Genomic DNA, 7,012 nt, shown 5'->3' on the forward strand with positions numbered 1-7,012 from the left:
TTCATTCAAAATTATCCTTAGATTTGCATGGGTGAGAGTGGTTCTAGTTTGCCGACTCAATAGGCCTCCCATTTTAGGGGTAAGACNATTCGGAATTATCCTTAGATTTGCATGGGTGAGAGTGGTTCTAGTTTGCCGACTCAATAGGCCTCCAATTTTAGGGGTAAGACTGGGTGAAGGGCTGGGGACGTGGGGTGCAAGATGGAATTCACTCCTACCCACTTTTAGGGATGACTCAATAGGCCTCCAATTTTAGGGGTAAGACTGGGTGAAAGGCTGGGGACGTGGGGTGCAAGATGGAATTCACTCCTACCCACTTTTAGGGATAGAAGAAAGGTAGTTCCCTTAAGCACTGACACCAGGTCTTGAACAAGGGCCTCACCCTCTCATTGGCCTGAGAGGGATTCAGTTCACTGGTTGAACCACAAACCAATTGTTCATTAGAGGATCAGTGAGACATAAGGAACAAGAAGTAACTTTAGGGGTAAAACGATAAATTGACCCAGCTCTAGTTACGAACAACCTGTGAAGGATCGACTTACTAATCATGGTTATATCAAATGGACAGAAATATATCTATAGTGAGGGGAGTGCAACTACTAGGCTATAGTGGAGTGTCCTAGTAGTTAACGAATGTTGGTTAACCAGGTTAATGAGTTTAATCGGTTAATCTTGGATCGTTGGAGCCCATGATCTATAGGTCCATTAGGTCCCTCTGCTAGCTCATATCGGACTAAACCATAGAACAGTGTGACGAGTGAGTTCGAAGTGTTCGAATTCAAATTAGGGAATATGCGCTACATATATACGATATATTTAACCGCATTTTTGTTTTATTTACGAATTAAACAAAAAGAGAGAATCTGAGATATTTAAATAAGATTTAAATATCTTAATCAATTATGTGTCGGAATTGATTGGGATTGGCATTTGAATTAATATTAAATATTAATTAAATAGTTTAATTAATCATTTAATGTTACTTTAATTTGAAATTCATTATTCAAATTAATTGTTGAATTAAAATGAAGAAAGTCAAAATGTTGACTTCATCTCATGGAAAAATCCATGTTAGTGGAATTTTGAGGTGTCAAAATTTGGTTTAACCAAACTTGCATGTTTGCCCAATAAACCCCACAAGTTTGAGTGGAACTTTGAGTGTCAAAATTTGGTTAGCTCAAACATGCATGCTTGCCACATAATCCCAAACATTTGAGTGGAATTTTAAGTGTCAAAATTTGGTGATCTCAAATTTGCATGAACATGCAAACATGACTCTTTAAATAGAGTGATCATGGTACATGGAAGGTCTTCTTCTTCTTGGTGAAAAACCATGAGAAAAGCCTCTCACAAACACTCTCTTCATATATACAAAATCTCTCCCAAGTTTAGTCACTCACCGGATTCCACAATCCCGTTCTAAGGTCGAAGGATAGTGGAGAAGATACTAGTAGTTGCTCGAAACCGGTTCGTGAGGAAAAAGAAGTTTGAACTACAAAAGGTTAGTATTCATACTCATTAAGTTTTAATACTTATGAACATGCTAGTTATTTACTATAATTGATGTTCTAAAAGTGCCTAAGATCCAAATTGCTTCCGTGTGTGTTATATTAGCACCATCAATGTTATGTATATGTTATGATACGTGAATGATATGATAACTCTTACATCATCATGTGTTCAATGATATGTGTGAGATAGGATACGAGAAGGATGCGATAAACGTAATGGAACGATATGACTAAGATATGATTGACATAGCACATGGTTAGGTTATGTATAGAAAAGGATATGATTATGATAGAATGATAGAACGATATGGTTAGGATACGTTCCTATAACGGTATGACTCAGATTCGTAAATAAAATGATATGGTTAGGATGCGTTCCTATAACGGTAAGACTAGCATACATTCATGAAACGACGTGAACTAAGATATGCATATGGAAATGATATGACTAGCATAAAATACAATCTCGACATATGCATGAAAGTATGATAAATGATATGAGAAATGATATGAAAAACGATATGATATGTTCGCTAGAGGGATTGTATTAAACAATAATAAAAATGAAAAGAATGTTGTGACCTGTACCCCCCTTAACGGGTGTCGGGGGAATTGAGAGCTACTAAAGAATGAAAGAAGCCTTAGGTCCTAGTACGTTATGATGATCACGTAAGTGACTATGAGTCATATAATGTAGTTTTATAGTCATATAATGTAGTTTTATGTTGACTACAATGGGAGTCGAACCCACGACCATCTGTATAATGTAGTTTTATGTTGACTACAATGGGAGTCGAACCCACGACCATCTGATCCGAAGTCAGACGCGCTAATCTACTGCGCTATGCAGTCATTTTTTAAAGTTTATGCAAATACATTAATATAAATATATATTTTTATACTTTTATGTTTAAATTCCTACTTATCATATCGGAAAGTATGGGGACCTGATGCATAATTGTGTGTTCATGTGTATCGAGATACTGCCCCATTATGATGAGCACGGACGCGTACTTCATGAGACTGATTGTGATCATCTTGTTCGCCATAATGCTACGACAATCATTATTCCCTACGGGTGTCCAGCAACAACTCTTAGCGAGTGCTAGCTAGACAAGTAGGCCTAGGGAGCGTGCGAGCCTGCCTAGTGGGCCCACGTTCGTAGGTGTGGGCCATGTGTAGAGAAGTATTACACATCTAATTTAGCCCGAACTAGAAAGCCTTCAAGAGAATGAAATGAACTCTTGTACAGTTGATGACTACATTTCATGTGACTTCATTTCATAATGCCAATAGTCGAGCCACTTATTGAGTACAGGGGTTCCTACACACGGCCCACAAATCACATTAAAGACCATGGAACTTGTGTTACGATAAGTTGCATTTTATTTATTTTGTAGTCCTTAAGTTAGATTAGGACATTGTTTTATTTATTTTTTTGTTTTATATAAATTTCACGTTGTTTATTTATTTTTTATTTTTTTAAGGTTTTATTGCGAATGTTTAAGTCCATGGCATTGTGTTATGAATTATTTAAATGAATTTTTCACACAAAAAAGATCATGTCATGCATATCGTAGCAACTCTATTTCAGTAGAAAAAAAATGTTAATGTTGAGTGTTCTATTGCTGACTGAGTCATTTGTCTATCATGAGTAATTATGTGTTGACTATAGATCATGTCACCTAGAGGATGTGGAAGAGGGCGTACGAAAAAAAGACGACCCCTGTTAAAGGACGGGGTAGAGGTAGAGGGAGTCCACCTCTAGTGACGCATCGGCTACTAGAATGGACCCCATGACGACCCTGATGTGCGAATCATTCTAGGCTGTGATGCAAATGATGGTGACCACCCAACAGACCAATAGTATGCAGTCCATGCGAGAAGCGAGGTATGCGAGATTTCAAGCGGTAGATTCTCCCACCTTTAATGGTGCCTTAGGTGACCCAACAAAGGTACAATTGTAAAAATCATTCATGCAGACAATTTTGCTATTAATGATGTATTAGACCAAAGAATCATAAAAAAAAAATAAAGAAATAAAAATAATTATAAAATAAAATTACGTTAAAAAAATAATAATAAATAAGCAAAAAAAGAAGAAACAACCCTCCCCACTTCTCTCCACTAACCTCATATCTCTTCTCTCAGTTATCTCTCCTCAATCCATCCCTTACCCAGGATGTCACCCTTGGCAAAAAAAAAAGAAACAAAAAAACAACAATTGTTAGATTTACTTAGGACAAAATGAGAATGGCATTTACCCAGTTGAGATTCACATACAGAGAGATTTAGGTGACCATAGATATGGTTATTAAGGTATATATTAAATCTTCATTTTCTCCCATCCTATTCCTTTTTCTAGAAATCACCCTACTGTAGTTAGATCTTCATTAAATCATTATAATGGTTTAGGTTTGAGTTAGAAACTAAATGTTAATCATGTCAAACAAAAGGAAACACCGAGATAAGGAATGATTTGAAAATAGGTATCCACTCGAAATTTGGAATACATGTGAACAAAATTAAAGACAATAGAGTAAATACAAATAAAGAAAAAAAGAAAGAAGATTCTAGTATTAAAAAACGTAAACTAAATATAGAAAAGAAAAGTAAATACAGACCCAAAATAACTTGAAATAACTCTATCAATTGTTTTATACAAAATCATAGAAAATAAGATTTTTAATAAAAATATAATTATTAGGTACCTAACCTTTACTTTTAACAATGGACCAATCTAAATTATAGAAATAATTTTATAGGGTTCAAACTTGAAACGGATGTCATGGGATCACATAGGTTGACTTGGATTTCAAGGGACATAATCGAACTTTCATTAAGGATATATTCGTGACAACAACTTAAGCTAACGAGGTAAGTGACCTTACTATTGACATGGTTATATTTGATGTTGATACATGCCCGTGGTTCTGCGTGTGTCATATATACTGATATGTGTGAATTATTTGTGAATCGATAGAAGTAAGATTTGTTCATGAAACGTGAAGGTTAGGTTATATCTTGAAGTACTATGGATATGAGTGGTTGATAAACGAATATAGTTAGGTTATGGGTAGAAAGAGATAGGATTATGATAGATTGATAGAACGATAACGTCAGGGTACGTTCATGTAACGACATGACTGTGATAGGTATAAGAATGTTAAGGCTATGATAAGTTAGGGAACGATATGACCACGAAGTGTTTACGATATGATATGATTATGATACAACATGTGAATCATGGATGTATATATATTGTGATATGATATAAAGACGATATGAAATATGTTATGGTAAGATATGTGATAAAATTGACATGCTTATGATATGAATATTGTGATGCGATATGTTATGGCATGATACGTATATGATGAAAATTATTATGCTTGGAAGCACGAAATGTTATGATTATGACACACTTATGTAATTTGAATGATATGATATGATTGGCATGCAAAACGACGAACTAGCATGAAATACAACCCAGCGTATGCATGAAAGATATGATAAGTGATATGAAAAATGATATGGGATGTACGGAACTCTAGTGGGGTTGTATTAAATGATAATAAAAATGAAAAAATGTTGGGACTTCATGCATTGGGGGATACCCTTTACCCTTCACGATAGTACAGACGAATACGTTACGAGGCAGGAATACGATTATTATGGTTATCATAATGCTTCGATGACCAAGCAGGAAAATGATCATTATGTTTATCATAATGCTGCGACGGTCAGGCAGGGGTACGATCATTATCGTTAACCTAATGTTGTCGTGACGGTTACTAGTTCTAACGGGTGTCTGGCCCAAGGAGCTTCCAGAGTATGCTCGCCTCACAAGGAAGGTGGCCCAGCTGTGTGCAAACTGACTGGTGAGTCCATACTTGAATGTATGGGCTATGTGTAGAGTATATGATACACATCCAAATTACCCGTTAGGACAGTACCGTTAGAAAATAGATTTAAATGATAGGTCCAGTCATTGCATTCGCATGTTCTTGCATTTAAGCCCCAATAGTAGCGTCATTTACTGAGTATTTCTTAAAATACTCAACCCACATATTACCTTTATTTCAGATTAAGAGAAGACAAGACGTTCCTATACGGCTGACGACGGCATCGCAACTCGAGACTATGGCACATGCATAGAGTAGTCATATTTATTTTCTTACACTTAGACTAGGATAGGATGTTTTTAATTTGAACGTTCATTTATTTTATTTAGCCTTTTGTTGTGTTGTTTTTAAAGGTGTTTTCGAAACACGTAAGTCCATGACTGTGTTTTAAGCTGAAGGTTATGATTCATGAAAGTTTAAATGAAGTATTTCCGCATTCAATATTTATGATATGTATACAGTCGCGACCTTAAATTAAGTAGAAAATTTTGAGTCGTTATAAATGAACTGCCCGGATGATCAAAAGGTGACTTGTGCATCGTTTATACTAAAAAATGATGCCGAGTTAATAGTCGGGGGGATAACCGGGGGATTCTCACCCAAGATGGAAGTGTGATACAATAAACCTAATTTTAGCTTCTATGTTTAGATCTATTTTCTTAGNGGGGGGATAACCGGGGGATTCTCACCCAAGATGGAAGTGTGATACCATAAACCTAATTTTAGCTTCTATGTTTAGATCTATTTTCTTAGATTAAATTTTAATTTGTACCCTTCAAATTCTTCTTTTAACTAAATTAAGGTCTTAATTAATCAATTTTCATTCTTTAACTATATATTTAGAGTTTCACTTTTATGCACGGTAGAACAAGTTGAGTCAATTGATATAATCATTACAAGTAAGTCAATCATTCACAATTTTTTTTGTAATTACAGCTGGGTCAAAAGTTTGTTATACCCCCTAATTATATCTTTCACCTTAATACCATTGATTCTCTAATAAACCATTGGTTTATGATTCAATCATAAACTAAGTCCCTCTGGAGCCCGTAAGAGGGGTGGGCCCCATTGTTCAAATCTCAAAATTAACACAAAAGGAAACTACTCATCTACTTACCATATATGAGAATGGGTGAAAGTCATCTCGTGTGTTATGAATTATTTAAATGAATGTTTTCGCAAAAAAAGGTCAGGTCAGGTCATTCATATCGTAGCGACTCTATTTTAGTAGAAAAATAGGGTCATTACAATTGATATCAAAGCTCTAGGTTACAGATTCTGTTGACTAGCATACGACATAGTTTTAGTACGTTTCATGGTCCCACCGCTGATGCTCCGTCACCATCAAGTACGTCATACGTAAAACAATAAAAAAAGATATTGAATGTTATTGTCAAGTGCGCTATTGTTGAATCAGTTGTGTGTTTATAATGATATAGTGTATGACATATTTTTTGTACCGAGAGATCCTCACTTAAGAGTAATTACGTGTTGATTATAGATTCATGTCACCTAGAGGACGTGGAAGAGGGTGTAGGGGAAGAAGATGACCCCTTGTTAGATGATGGGGTAGAGGTAGAGGGAGTCCACCTCGTG

General features: G+C 35.6%; 1 non-coding gene across 1 annotated transcript; it reads right to left on the bottom strand.

Annotated features, from left to right (window-relative positions):
• Positions 1 to 2,289: 2,289 nt before the first annotated feature.
• On the bottom strand, positions 2,290 to 2,363 carry TRNAR-UCG. The gene has a single exon. It is a non-coding gene; the product is annotated as a tRNA-Arg (tRNA).
• Positions 2,364 to 7,012: the final 4,649 nt, after the last annotated feature.

Source organism: Cucurbita pepo, unplaced genomic scaffold (genome assembly GCF_002806865.2).
Source record: "Cucurbita pepo subsp. pepo cultivar mu-cu-16 unplaced genomic scaffold, ASM280686v2 Cp4.1_scaffold000997, whole genome shotgun sequence".
In the NCBI taxonomy this organism is placed as follows: Eukaryota; Viridiplantae; Streptophyta; class Magnoliopsida; order Cucurbitales; family Cucurbitaceae; genus Cucurbita; species Cucurbita pepo.